General features: G+C 37.2%; 1 long non-coding RNA gene across 1 annotated transcript in view; it reads left to right on the top strand.

The window, feature by feature from the left end:
• Nucleotides 1-11,134, top strand: part of LOC119086836 — a 31,458-nt gene extending 20,324 nt beyond the window's left edge. The window contains exons 3-4 of the long non-coding RNA XR_005090202.1: nucleotides 8,649-8,828; nucleotides 10,676-11,134. This is a non-coding gene — a long non-coding RNA (uncharacterized LOC119086836). The remainder of the gene's footprint in view (nucleotides 1-8,648; nucleotides 8,829-10,675) is intronic.
• Nucleotides 11,135-15,750: the final 4,616 nt, after the last annotated feature.

Below are 15,750 nucleotides of genomic sequence, written 5' to 3'. Positions count from 1 at the left end.
CATGAAATTTCCCTTTTCCATGTTGACACATTACCTATTATTGTCATTATACTTGTTCAGACAATTTATTTTTAAGATTTCATAGGTACATTTTCCAACATAATAGGGAAATACATAGGGGAAAGTATCTAGTAACAGGTGTCCAGAGCCTCTGGCTCTTAAACTAGTTTCCCTCTTCCCTCTTCCATGATTTTCTCTGAGCCTTAGGTGTAGGGGTTGTGTTACAAATGTAACAGTTGGTGTTTGGCATCCCAGAGTCCCTTACTTTCTGCCTTTTGACCAGTCTCTACTGAAAAGAGAAAGTTCTTTGATGAGGGTGAGAGCTGCACTTATCTGTGGTATTAGGGTAGGCATTGAAAGTACAGTTAGAATTATATTGGTTTTCAAAAATGGAAGTAGTAGGTTTTTGTCTCAAGTCTATGATCTTTCCGGCTATGAGTAGTGTTTAATAGAGATTTTTGATTATTATTGCAATGCTACATCCCAATGTGTACTAAATTATAACCTTATTACTTTAGAATAGACTGCTATTTCTTTTTCATAAATCTATATCTACTTATTTTGTGATAAATGAAAAATAATTAACAAGATGGAAAACTAAAGCATTCATTATCAGCTCTTGAATAACGAGATTTTCCCCATTTTTCTTTTCTCCTTGTGTTTCCATAATTATAACCCTTTCAAATTTCATTTATTTTTAGGAACTATAGTTTCTAAAAGCACTTCAAAACAATCTCATAAAAGTGTAGAACTTACAACAGCTATTTTGAGCATTCATATTTTGACATAAACATGGTATTCATCTTTAATAGGGTGCTTCTTTTTTTAAGGCAACCTCTTTTTTTAATTATACATTTTTTTTTCATTTTATATACCATCCACAGTTCTCCATCCATCCCCTCCTCCTGCTCCTCCCCAACCTCCCCACTACCCCACCCCCACCCAATCCTCCAAGAGGGTAAGGACTCAGAGGTCCAATTGCCTCTGCCTACCAAGTGATTAAAGGTATGCATTACCACTGACAGTTTGTGAATTTATATCTACCACTATAGTATGAGTGTTCTTTCTCAATTTTCCCCATAATTTTTCTCTCGTCTTCAATGTTTGGCCTTTTTTTTTTTTTTAGTGTTGTCAAAATATCTGGTTTCTGTTGTTTAAAACTACTGTTTTTAATGGTAAGTGTTTAATTGTTAACTTTCTTTGCTAGACATGAGTACTTTGAAGGAAGGATCCTGTATACGTATTTGGTTGTATCCTTATGAGATTCAATAGTGTCTGAACTTTTAAAGTGTTGAATTAGTTAGTATGGTGGTGTTCATCTGCTATCTCAGTATTTAAAGGGGCTGAGGAAAGAGAATTTTGAAAGTGAGGCCAGCCTAGGCTACATAGAAGTGAGAATACATGACTCTCCCCCCCCCCACACAATTTATTGTTGATCAATTCCATAAGCTTTAAATGTTCTTTGAAAAGCATAGCTTCTGGGTTGGAGAAATGTCTCAGTGGTTAAGAGGGCTTACTACTCTTACAGAAGACCAGAGTTCAGTTCCCATCACTGGTGTTAGGCATTCACAACCACCTATAACTATAACTCCAGCTCTAAGAGATCCATTGCCCTCTTCTGGCTTCTGTGAACACTTACATACATGTGTACCCCCCATGACATAATTTTTATATTGGTGCAAATTCAGAATTAATATGACACCAATAAAACTATTCTAAGGAACTAGGATCATGACAAAAAATATTTTATGTTCAGAGAGTATAACTGAAGTTTTCCTGGTCCTACCCAGGTCCTGCAGTTCTATAGCCGCTCAGACCCAAGTAAACACACAGAGACTTATTATTTGTTAAAGCTGCTTGGCCATTAGGTCAGGTTTATTACTTACTAACTCTTACACTTAAATTAACCCATAATTCTTATTTATGTTTAGCCACGTGGCTTGGCACCTTTTCTCAATTCTGCCTTCACATCTTGCTTTCTCTGTGTCTGGCTGGTGACTCCTGACTCTTCCCAGAATTCCTTTAGTCTGCTCACCCAGCCTATACTTCCTGCCTGGCTACTGGCCAATCAGTGTTTTATTAAACCAGTGTATGAAAACCTTATCCCACAGCAAGGGAGGACCAAAGAGTTTCTCTTTATTGTTTGGTTTATACTCTTTGATATGCTTACAAGTAGTTTCTTCAAGTCTCCTTTGCTTTGGGATTAAAAGACTCATGGATCTCTGAGTTTATAGTTTATAATTTTAAAAATGTTTCAGGATTTATTTCAAAGTTTTTCTTTACTTTGTTTTTTCTTTAAGGACTTTAGTTTTATGCACTGTTAATTCTTTTCAGTGTGTTTTTTCAGTTTAGACTTTTGTGATTTTCATGTATAGAGATTTGATTAAATTTTGACATGCCTTGTACATTTAGTTGTTATATATTCAATTTGCCCCCTAGTTTGCCTTATATGAATGTAATAATGGCATATTATGAATGTAATAATGGTTCTTTTCTTTTAAATCTGTAGTTCTAAATGGGATGTCTTCATCAAATCCCTCCCCTCAGAGATCAGGAAATTATGCAGATAAGAGCCAGTAGGCATGGAGGACACCAAAGAAACAGTGCCTTTCAGACACAACAGGACTGATGCACATAGGAACTCACAGACTGTGGCAGCGCATACAGGGCATGCCCAGGTCCCAAAACTGACAGGGAAAGTGGACACTAGCTCCCATCCCTAACCCAGAAGATATTGAAAAATGACAACCAGTTGCAAAGGAAAAATTGGTTTCCCCCAATGAATTCTCACTGGGTATACAAACAACACTTGAGGGCAGGCCCCATACCCAGTGGTAGATAGTCAACATAAAATGGACTCAATGGTATTTTGAAATATTTTTTTCCTCATATCGCTTTGTTTAGGCATTAAAAAAAAAAATCTTACTTTTTTTTTAAGACAGGGTTTCTCTGTGTCATTTTGGTGTCTGTCCTAGAGCTCACTCTGTAGACCAGCCTGGCCTCGAGCTCACAGAGATTCACCTGGCTCTGCCTCCTGAGTGCTGGGATTAAAGGCATGCACCACTGCTACCTGGCGATCTTTTGTTTTATATTGCTTCTGATTTTGTTTTATATGAGTTTTGTGTGTATGTGTTTTTCTAGTACTACTTTAATTTTTTTATTTGCCTGTGAGAGAGAGAGAGAGAGAGAGAGAGAGAGAGAGAGAGAGAGAGAGAGAATATGTATCAAGTTGTATGGGTGTGAAGGTGTGGAGGATCTGAAAGGAGGTGAGGGAGGAGAATCTGGTATCAGAATATGTTGTATGAACAAAATTATTTTCAATAAAAACAAGTTTTAGAGTCCTTTATTTGAAAAAAGACTAAGTTAGCTTTCTTATTATTATAGAAAATGATATTTCAAATAATTGACACTTAAAGAAGTGGTCAGAAGATGGATTTGGAAAAAAAAAGAAAAATACATCACAGTGTCAGACATATAAATATATTTATTTAGATTTTTGTGATGTTTGTGGTTTTTTTTCAGTTTTTAAAACCTCCATAATTTATTTCTCACTCTTAACAGATATATAATTTTATACAGAATTTTTATTTATTACTTTTTTTATTTTTTTCTAGTTTATTATATTTTTAATTGAAAATAGATTTTTTTCTTCATACAATATATCTTGATTATAGTTTCCCCTCCCTCTACTCTTCCCAGTTCCTCCCTACCTCCCATCCCCTCCAAATCTACTCTCTTTCTGCCTTTCATTAGAAAAGAATAGGCTTTTAAGTGATAAAAACCAAACATGACAAAACAAAATATAACATAAAACAAAACCCATCTCATCAAGGCTGGACAAGGCAACCCAACAGAAGGAAAAGAGCCCTAAGAGTAAGCACTAGAATCAGAGACCCACTCAGAAGTCCCATAAAATATTAAACTGAAAGCTATATACGTGTAGATGAACTATTGCAGACTCCTGTCAGCCCTGAGCTTTCTGCTTCAGTCTCTGTGAGTTCATGTGAGCCTTGCTTAGTTGATTCAGAGGGCCTTATTCTCTTGGTGTCCTCCATCCCCTCTGACTCTTACACTCTTTCTTCTTCCTCTTCTACAGGGTTCTTTGAGCTCTGAGCAAAGGGATTTAATGGGGACATCCCATTTAGAGCTGCATTTTCCAAGGATTCTCTTTGTGTAATGTCTGGCTGTGAGTCTCAGCATCTGTTCCTGTCTGCTGTAGAAGGCAGCTTCTCTGATTATGACTGAATAAAGGGCTGATCTATGGGTATAGCAGAATGTCATTAGGAATCATCTTATTGATAACTTTTTGACCAGTAGTGTAGCTGAAGTTTCCTGGTCCTGCCTGGCCCACAGTCAGGACAAATCTCTCTCACCCACCAGTCCCTGCCCAGGCCAGCAGCCACTCAAACTCAAATAAGCACACAGACACTTATATTATTTAAACTGTTTGGCCTGATGGCTCAGGCTTCTTGTTATCTAGATTTTATATCTTAAATTAACCCATTTCTATTAATCTGTAAGTTGCCACGTGGCTCGTGGCTTACCGGTATCTTAACATCTTCTCATGGCGGCAGCTGGCAGTGTCTCCTTGACTCAGCTTTCCACTTCCCAGAATTCTCTTCTCTCCTTATCCTGCCTACACCATACTTCCTGCCTGGCTACTGGCCAATCAGCATTTTATTTATCAATCAATCAGAGTAAAATGTTCAGAGCATACAGAACATCCCACAGCACAGTCGTGTTTGGTTTTACCCTAGGCCTCTGGGCTATCTAGTCTCTTGTTCTTGTCCACCCAAGCAGTGTTGGGTATGGGTTCTGTCTTGTGGAGTGGGCTGTAAGTCAAATCAGACACTGGTTGTCTACTCCCACACAAGTTCCATGTCACCATTGCCTTAGCATATCTTGCAGGCAGGGCAGATTATAGGTCAAAGGTTTTGTGCCTGGGTTGGTGTTTGTTTCTCTTTTGGTAGTCTGCAGAGTACCTTCCCACACCAAAGACATTAGAATGTAGGGGTGAGGACTCCATGTAGGCAACAGCTCTACTTCTCCATGTTCAATGAGTTGTCTGAGTGTTGTCTTCAGCAATGGGGACTCACTGTCAGTTTGTGCAGAGCAACTCATTGTTTTGGTAACAGCCTGGGTTGTTTGGAGATTTCTATGTGACTTCCTTGGCCAATTGAATGCAACCCAGTCCCTCTACTGGTAGCCTTCTTTGGTGACAAGAGATGGCCAGTTGGGACTCCATATCCCCCATTACTAGGAGACCTCATTAGAACTGCATTTATATATTTTAGGAATTTTTCACTGCACTAGGTTTCCATATCATCCCTCAAATGCCCCTCAGTTCCAGCTGTCTCTCCCCTCCCTCCCTCCCTCCCTCCCTCCCTCAACACTATCTCCCTTTCCTCTACCCACCTGATCCCCCATTTCCCATCTCCCTCACCCCCAGTCCTCCCCCAAAATCGATTCTATTTACCCATATCAGGGATATCCATATATACCCCTAGTCCCTTCCTATACCTAACCTCTTTGGGTCTATGGATTGTAGGTTGGTTATCATTTATTTAATGGCTAATATTCACATATAAGTGAACACATATATTTATCTTTCTGGGTCTGGGTTATTTCACTCAGGGTGATTTTTTTTCTAGTTCCATCCATAGTTCAACAATGACTATCTCCCAAGGGAATGGCCAATAATCTGTTACTTGTTCCATCTATGATACTGGATGTCTCAGCAGTCCCAATCTGATTCTAGAATCCCAGATGATTCCTGGAGAGCTTGTCTTCAGGATGTATTGGAATCCAGAAGTAAATTCTAATACCAGTGAAAGGAGTACAGCAGAACACATAAATTTGCCAGTGAGAGTGAAGGCAAGCAGGTAAAAAGCAAAAGTTTTTTTTCTTCCATGTCCCTTTATGTGAACTATCACCAAAAAGTATCACCCACAATTAGGGTAGGTATTCCTACCCTAAATTATCCAATCAAGAAAATCCCTCACAAGGATGTTCAGTTGCTTGGGTTTTAGTTGATTTCAGACACAGTCGAGTTGACAATCAATTAGCCCTCAGAGGTATATTAATTAAAAAAATAGAATTTAGGTTTGAAAATGATCTATTTGTTTATGATCTTGTATTCTTTAGAAAAGCAAGCAATTAATCATTTCATAGTGCAGCCTTAGTTTTGTTTAGCAGTTCTAATAGGCATGATATATATATATATATATATATATATATATATATATATATATATATATATATATATATATATATATGCTTGCCTGGAGCTAGAGGTTTTCTGGTCCTGCCTGGTCCACAGTCAGGACAAATCTCTCTAACCTGCCAGTCCCGCAGTAGCTCAGACCCAACCGAGTAAACACACAGAGACTTATATTGCTTACAGACTGTATGGCCGTGGCAGGCTTCTTGCTAACTGTTCTTACATCTTATATTAATCCATTTCTATAAATCTATACCTTGCCACGTGGCTTGTGGCTTACCAGCATCTTCACATGCTGCTTGTCATGGCGGTGGCTGGCAGTGTCTCTTTTCCTCAGCCTTCCACTTCCCCACCTACACTTCCTGCCTGGTCACTGGCCAATCAGTGTTTTATTTATACAGAACGATATCCACAGCCCTCTACCTCCTGAGTGCTGGGATTAAGGACATGTGCCACCATACCCTACCTTTTCTTTTTATTTTTTTCCTTTAGTTAAATATATTTGTTATGTTTTTACTCCAAGCTTCTTTACCTTCCTGTGATTTTTCTTTTTCTTTTCAGATATTTATATTATATTTTATTTGTTTAAATTAAAAATATTTTATATATGTGTATGGGTGTACCTGCTTGTGTGTATGTACGTATCTATTTGCAGATATCCTCAGAAGCTTGCATTGGGCATTAGAGTCTCTTGAACTGGAGTTGAAAGCAGTTGTTAGCTGTCTGTTATGGGTGTTAGGAACCAAGCTCTGGTCCTCTGTGAAAACAGAAAGTGCTCTTAACTGCAGAGTAATCTCTTAAAGAAATTTCTAGAATGAAGCAACTTAGGAACATAGAAGATTTCACAAAATGTGGAGGAACTAGACACTTCATAAACAGAATTCTGAGGACAAGGTGGTGGCTCAGCAGCAGAACATATATTGACATATGTGACTCCCTACATTTAGTCACCAGCACTAACGAACAAGGAACAGACAAAACTGAAAGGCATAGTTCTTTATGGAGTTCTAAGTATAGGACTTCATTTTCTATTTGGAATGGAGGATGCTAAGAATTAATAATTAAGTGAAGACTATTCATTGATAATACTTGGTCTTTGAATGGTTTCAAATGATACTTTTTGTTTGGCCTAAGTTTTGAGAAGAGTCTTCTGTGTATTCCAGACTGGCCTTGAACTCAGCATTCTCAGTGTTTCAGCTGCTTGAGTGCTAGGATTACCAGAGTGTGCCATTGTGCTTGGCTCAAATATTCCTTTTCACGTACTGTTAAGCATAGTACTTTACCTGTACCCTCTCTTGAGTTATTTGAAGACAATATTGACTTTGTTCTGAAGAAAACTAATTTGTTGATGCAAAATTCTTACTATAATTCAACTTGATGGACGGTCTTCTCTGCTTTATTTTAAGAATCTCTGGAATAATATTTCCTTGCTAGACTTTTTGGAAGCAGGTGCTGTGTTGATGTCCATGAACCATGTTACTACTGAAGGCCAGATGGAGTTCTGTTGTCTGTGCTGCCACCTGAAGCCAAGTTGGTGTCAGTGGCCTGTACTGCCACTCAGTGCCATGAGGGTGACTGTGGCCTGTGCTGTGGCCAAGGACCATATTGATGTCTGTGGTCTGAGTTGCAGTCAGAGACCAGGTTGAGGTCCGAGGTCTGTGGTGATATACTGTGTACCCTAATAAACTTGCCTGAGGATCAGAGGACAGAGCCAGCCACTAGGTTAGACACAGAGGTCAGGTAGTGGTGGCACACACCTTTAATCCCAGTACTGGGAAACACACATGCCTTTAATCTCGGGAAGTGATGTCTGGGCAGAAAAATGTATATAAGGTGTGAGGAAACAGGAACTCACTCTCTTTAGGCTGAGGATTTCATAGAGGTCAGAACTAGTGGTTGGCTGTTCTGCTTCTCTGATCTTTCAGCTTTCACTCTGATATCTGGCTCTGTTTTTTTTTTTTTTTTTTTTTTTTTTTAAATTAAAAGACCATCCTGCGACAGAGGTCCATGCTGCGATTGAGTCCATATGGATGTCAGTGGTCTGTTTCCCACAGAAGGCTGCATGGATATCTGGGCTGCCATATGAAGCCATGTTGTATCCATGGGCTGGAAAGAAAAACTGACTCCATTTAGTGATTCTAGTATATGCCAGGATGTGTGTATATGTATGGAACCATCTACTAGAGCATAAATAGCCCCCCAAGAGGCTGCATTGGAACTGACTCTCCCTCCCCAAGCAGTCATTAATAGCTCCTCAGCCAGGGGTGGGATTTCATGTGCTGGGATTTTGTTTGGCTTGATCTCGTACATATAGTCATAGCTGCTGTTAGTTCATGCCTACTATGGTCCTCTCATGTCAAGCAAATACTATTTGACTTCAGATGCCCATTACTTCTGGGTCTTATAATCTTTCTCTCTTCTCTTCCAGGGTGATTTCTGAGATTTGGTTGGAGGGAGTGTGGTATGGATATTCCATTTGGAGCTGAGTACTGCCTCTTATTCTGTGCACTTGACCACTTGTAAGGAAACATTAATTGCCATCTACTTCAGAGAAAAGCTTCTCTGATGAGAGTTGGAAAATGCTCTAATCTATGGATATAGAGATAAGGTTAGTTGTTACTGTAGTTCGCCGAATTCACATCTGGGTAAGATCGTGATGACTTTCCTACCCCAGTATCCTGTATAGAGTCTTCCAGCACATAAAAGCTAACCAGTAGGGATGGTGTTTCCAGGCTGGTACCAGCTTGATTTCTCCATGTTCTGTAACTCAAGTATGTGGTGGCTTTGTCAATAGGGTCTTGCTGTTTAGTTTTGGGAGGTAACCAAGAACAATGGTGATGTCTATGATGTTTGGTGAGGGGCTCTATGGGATACCACTGACCAACAGCTTGAAAAGAGGTAAACCATATCTAGTCTTGGGCTTCTGCTTTTGACTTATTTGTTTGTTCATTTGTTTATTTATTTTTGTTTTTTTGAGATAGTGTTTCTCTCTGTAACTGCCCTGGCTGTCCTGGAACTAAGTTTGTTTTAAAATTGTGTGTGTGTGTGTGTGTGTGTGTGTGTGTGTGTGTGTGTGCCTCTATGTCTGTATGTCTGTATCCTACAACCAAAGTGTGCAATATCTTTGGCAATTGAAGCTTACCAGTTACTCAGGGTGGGCAACTGAGAACTGTATCTTGTATTGTTTTGGGTGTCTCTGAGGCTTCCCTGACAAGTAAAATTGGTAAAGAGGTAACATAACCAGCACCAAGATTTCACTTAATAACCCCTGTCTTCTGGGAACATCGTTCTTCACTAATATGAAGTACTTCAGTTCACACTACCTTTTTTTGTTATACTATTAGTTATAAACTAGTGGGGTTTCATAGTGCTTTTTAATACATCCTTAGTTTGATTAACTCATCTACTTCATCTTTCCTACCTTCTCCATCTCCATTTCCCAATCTACATCCCCACTTAAACTTTTAGACCCCAATATGGGGTCTACAATATTATTCAATCTGGGGCTACAATATTATTCTATGTTTATTCTGAGTATACTTCTGCTTGGTTATATCATACATTTTATTTGATGGGAGAGTTGATTTTAAACCTTATTTTAGGGGAAGAAATTATTTTGAAGAAGACAGATGTAGTGTCTAGTTGGGGGAGGGACTACTACTGGCCTATCAGGAGGCTGGAAGCTGAATAAGTGCAGTGAGGGTTGAATTTGGCTTAGCTGGAGTGCTGAGGAAATAGAGGATCTTCAGAATTACTTGCCCATCAGAAGTTTAGGAGAGTAAATGTGCATATCAGGAGAAAATGGAGATTCCTGCAACTAAGCCAGGGGCAGTTTAATTCTCTCTGTTGTAGGGCAGCTAATGGTGGTAATTTTCTCATTGAAGGACAAAGCGGGGTTATAAAGTAAGCCTCACGATTCAGATCCCACCACTAAGGAAGCCTAGAAGTTTGTGTCCTAAAACCCTGCCTTAGTCTATCTTTTATTTAAAAAAAGTGACTGATATTTTGTACTGTAATGACTTACCAAAATGTGGAAGAGCTGGGGCTTTGCAGATCACCCTTTCATGAAAGACTAATTTAAGTTTTTTGCATGTGGAAAAACAACACAGAAAACCAGAACATTTTGTTGCTAATTTCCCTTAATAGATCATTAAATATTCCCACTCTTATAGTTTGATATGTGTGTAGGTTTGTAAATACAGCATAGCACTTTGAGTGATACCTAAAGTAAGGAGGGCCCTGCTTAATTATGTAAGTCAGCATGAGGTGGCTGGTGGTGAGTATGAGTTGAAGTAATTTTCATGGCATGTGAAGAAATCTTCCTTATCCTATAGATTGCCCTCCACTGTAAAAGGTTTTTACTGTACATATTTTGTTTAAAGTCTTACTGAAAGTATTAAAACAATTCCCATTATTTACACATAATGTATTTTATATTTCTTTTCAATTCTCCAGAGAAAATCCTTTACTTGAAATCTGGATGTGGTGTGAAGAAAGCTGCTTTGGTTGCTATGACATCGCTACCTGCTTTAGGAAGTGCTTCTCCCTCTAGAGGGCAGTGCTCCACTTCTGCATCCCAAACCTTGGAAGTAGGGCTGCCTTCCTGAAAGGCTGGATGTGGTTCCTGTGGCTCATCGCCTCAAAACAGAAAATATTCATGATGATTACAATTCCCATAAGCTAATATTTGATTTGTAATTTTAAGGGCAATTTCTTTGGCTTTTCTTCTGTCCTTTCTAAGAATGTGTAGAAGGTGCTTAACCTATACTCCACATTTAGTTTATAACTGGATCTATTTTCTGAAAAATACCCCTAAAATCTATTTCTCTTAAGGTTCCTTATATTTGTCACTAGACATGCTTATGAAACAAAAAATTTAAAAATCCAACTAAAATAAAATCCCAGAGAATTCTATGTGTCTTCTGGTTTCATTTTTCTATTTTCTTCCCACAACTTTTGTTATTTATAGTTTCCTTTAGTTTTTGATTAGTATTTTAAATCTAAATATAGAAACTGGTGAAATAATTGTAGTAAATGTTATAATATTTATTATTATTACATTTCAGATGATTCTTCTTGTGACATAGTCGTCTCTTTCCTCCTTTCTCTTCCGCCTGGTGTCTTCCTCCTTCTTCATCTTCCACCTCTTCTTGTAAAATTTTCTATGAAGCAAATAGATTTCTTATAAAAAATATCAGTCTCTTTGATCTAGCCTGCCCATTTCATTCTTTTTAAAAGCAAATATAGAATTAATTAGTGCGACAGGCAGAAATCTATGATCATCCTAAAGTATTCTGGGCCTTTATATTTGCTGTGAAGGGGTCTTTACAGATTATTTTAATAAAGGAACTCACTTAGTCATAAAAACGCTTTAAAATCTGTGTCTTGTGATCAGAGCCAGAAGCTTGGTAAGAATATTGAAAAGGTGACAGGTTTTCTGTTCAAGAGAAGGTCTTTATTGATGGTTTTGTACTGGAGGGGAGCCACCGAGGCAGTGACCTTACAGTGGCCTCTAGTGGCTGGGAGCAGTCCCTAGTAGACCAAAAAACCAGTGCCCAGTTCTACAAACACAAGAAACTGAGTTCTGCCAAAACTAGTAATCATGGAAATAGACCCACGCTCCAGATGAGAATGAATCTCAGATAGCACTTTTATTTCAGTTTTGTGACACACTGAACAAATATTAGACTTTGGACTTATAACAACTGTAAGATAATAACTAGGTGTCATAACTGTTTTAAGAATCTAAGGTTGTTGTTATGCAGTGGCAGAAACCAGTAAAAAGTAAGTAAAGTTCTTTGGTATCCCGTGTAAGAGGTTTCTGGAAAAGCGTAAGCAGTCACATAATTAGATATGAAGCAACGATGCTCAGTAATTGTGGTTTGCCAATGTACAACTCCTTCTCCTACAGTATTTGCTATTGGGTTGACCTGATGCCTCATTTCACAGGGAAGACTCAGTGAGCTCACACCATTTAGAGCATATTACTCAAGAAGATGCAACCAAAGCTTTTCTAAACTGAATAAACCTTGGGGCATTCGGGCTGGACTGTTGGGGTATATGCTTTCCCCTTCTTCTGAGCCTGTTGATGTGAATATTGAGGTTCATGGGTCTTAAAGATTCGAAATCAATTCTGAAGTTTCTCAGAGGCTTCTGGGTTGTATTTGAAGATTAAGTGATACACTCAGGCAGCTAAGGAATGCTGAGAGTGGGAGAAACAGTCTTCCTTAGGGAAGAGCATGGCAGTCGGTTACCAAATGGTTACTCTGAAAACAAACATAGAAATAACTTTAAATTAATTGAGCTGGTCGTATTTATGTATTTAACAATAATCAAAGAAAAAGAGGCCATGGACTTGAAAAGACTAACGAGGGCTAGGTATGTGGGAGGGTTTGGATAGAGGAAATGAAAAGGGAAAATATTGTAATTATATTATCTCAAAATTATTTCTTTTTAAAAAGAATATTAAGTGAATACAGAGAGACCAAAGGTATTAAAATGCCTCTAGGTCCCTTTCAGTCCTGGATTAATATAAATGTGCTCCCTGACAGTTGAATTATTTTTGACAATATATCTTTCACTTACTTTAAAAACATTTGATTGATTCTTGCATTGAATTTATTTCTTACAACTAAAGAATAAATAAACTTACAGACAAGCCATGATCTCCTTGACTTTCATAATACCTTTCTTCATTTTAAGAAAATATTTTCCCACCAAGTGACTCTTGTTATTTATATATTTCCTTTAGTTTTTGCCTAGTCTTTTAACTCTAGATATGGAAATTGGTAAAACAATTGTAATGAATGTTATAATTTTTATTATTATTACAACATGATGGAACAGTCCATGAAAATCTGAATTATGGTTTTCATGATGACATATATTTGAAGAACATATATTATTGGTTTTATTTAACATTTTTTCTGTTTTGCGATTAATTTTTAAAAGTTATATGCAAAGTTGTGGGGTGTGTTATAGTTTTGTATGTATATACCGGCATAATTTGTTTTCATTTGCCCTACCTCACTGCCTTTTCTTGTGCCTTTTGCCCCTGTCTTGCTGGTTTCTCTTCCTCCTCCTAATAGTTCCTACGTCTGCTGAAATGGCTTTGAAATTACTATTTATTTATTAGAAATTCTATCAATAGGGTGTAAACAATTTTTAAAGGTTTTGTTTCAAGATAGTGAAAACAAACTATCCAGTTTTCAGTAATTGACACTGTAATTGTCTATAATTCTGTCAATAGAGAAATGCTGGAGTTAGTAATGTGTTAAAAAATAAGATTTGCCTTGTGTAAAGATGAAAACAATTTGTATTGTTAAATTTTTGTCCAAGTGTTTGTTTATAATAATAATCTTATCAGTAGAGATGAGTAGTCTATAGTAAAAAGCCTTTTAAAAAGATTTATTTTTATTATTTTTAATTATATCTGTATGTATGGTGTGCCTGTGAGTGGGTAACTGCACTTGAGTGCAGGTACCTGCAGGGTCTTGAAGTGTCTGATTTCTGGGGAAGTGGAGTTACATTGGTTGTCAGCTGCTTGACATGGGTGCTAGGAACCAAACTCAGGTTTTCTAGAAGAGCAATTGATAACTGTTGAGTCCATTTCTCTAATTCTAGAAAGCTTTTTACATATTTTAAAATATCTCTAAAATGTGTTTAAAGTATATGTGTGAGTGTTTGTATTAAAAGTTTTTGTTTGCTTATTTTAGCTTAAAGGCCTTTTCTTTTACCTATAGACAAAATTTTTCCCCCAAATGTTGTCATGATAGTAGACCTGACTGATTTTATGTTTGTTCTACCTGGGATAACTCTTTGCTAAGATTATCTTAAATATTAGTATCTTAGAATGTTAGAGTTTACCTGAAATTAATGCACAGAAAAATACTTCCATTCTATAAATATTTAAAGGTAAGGGATGAATATGGATGATTTAGAGTTTTCTTGAGATTTATTTTTTATTTGCATATGCTAACTGTATAAAATAATGGGCTTCATTATGAAATTTTAAGGTATGTTGAGATTTCTGAAGAAAAGAATATAGAGAGAATGCCTAGCATAATAAATACATGTTTTCCGTATATAATCTTTAAAATTTTTCTGTATATAACTTTCAAAATGAAGTTTGACTATCCCTATAAAAGGAAGTAGAATACAAGTTGATTGAAAAGGATTTTTAAGGTACAAAATAAAAGAAAGCAATTTTTTTAAATTAGAAGAATGTTTTAACTTAAAGATAAAATCTATTGATTTAAGTGGCATGACTGAAGGAGAATATGTGCAAAATATCTTGAGCTAATGGGTGTCAATAAAGCCATGTTTACATGGCTTTAGAGTAGGAAGAAGCTGAGGAGAAATGGAACCTAATGTGTGCCTTTCAGTTCAGGAAATTGTGTATAAGAATTAAAATAGTCTTTTGATTTGAATATGAAGCAGTTTGCATAGGCTTTTGTGCTTGCATCCTTGTTCTCAAGCTTGTGGAACTATTTTGAAAGGAGAATCCTTAGAAGATAGATCTTCTCTGAAAGAAGTGGCCCACTGGGTTCAGGCCTTGAGGCTCTAGAGATTAGCGTGAAGTATGGTCTGTTCTGCTTCTTGACTTCAGGCTCAGTGTGACGAACAACCTCTACTGCTGTTGTTATGCCTTCCTCAATTGTTGGATTGTATACCCTCAAACTGTGACAAAACAAAAACAAAAACGAAATAAAAAAGAAAAACCTCTTTTTACTTCAAGTTGCTTCTTGTCAGTTATTTGGTCATAGTAATAAGAAATTTAACTAATCAGAAAATAGGTACCAGGAGTGGGACGTTTTCTTTTATAAATCTGACAATGTGGTTCATAAATTTTTGAACTGGTTTTTAAGTGGAAAATTTAAAGAATGGATAAGAAGACCAATTTGATGTTGTTAGCATAGCTCTTATAAGACTAGAATGCTGAGAGAAATGTAGACATTAGCCCTGGCTTATAAGGTTTCAGAGAGGAACAAGGATCCCATTGAGAACTTGGCTAGAGAGCCCTTTTTGTCTTCAATTAGAAAACATACAGGCATTTAAGAAATAATAAAGTAAAATAAGATAAAACAAAAACAAACAAATCAGAAACAAACAGAAGAAAAAGAGCCAAAGAAAAAGCACAAGAAACACATAGATGCAGAAACCATAAAAAACACAAAACTGAAAGACATAATACACACACACACACACACACACACACACACACACACACACACACACACAACCTGTAAGGTTAAAAAAAGTCCTGACACAACATTATGAGACAAAGAACCTCCAAAGATCATTGAGAGGTCCCATGTTTTACAGATAGCAAAGATGAAGATCTGAAACTACCCAAGCTCCAGATGCTGGAAACAATGTGGTAGGTTTGATACTTGCTCTGCTAGATTTCTGTCTTACTTTAGCCCAATCTTTCTTTAAAAATTTTATTTTATTTATGTGTGTGCATGTGTGTCTTTGTTAGTGAATGTCATATGTGTGAAGGGACCTGCAGAACCCAGAAGAGTGTTGGA

Source organism: Peromyscus leucopus, chromosome 8a (genome assembly GCF_004664715.2).
Source record: "Peromyscus leucopus breed LL Stock chromosome 8a, UCI_PerLeu_2.1, whole genome shotgun sequence".
Taxonomy (NCBI): Eukaryota; Metazoa; Chordata; class Mammalia; order Rodentia; family Cricetidae; genus Peromyscus; species Peromyscus leucopus.
Note: the sequence above shows the minus strand (reverse complement) of the source record. Positions and strands in the feature narration are given on the sequence as shown.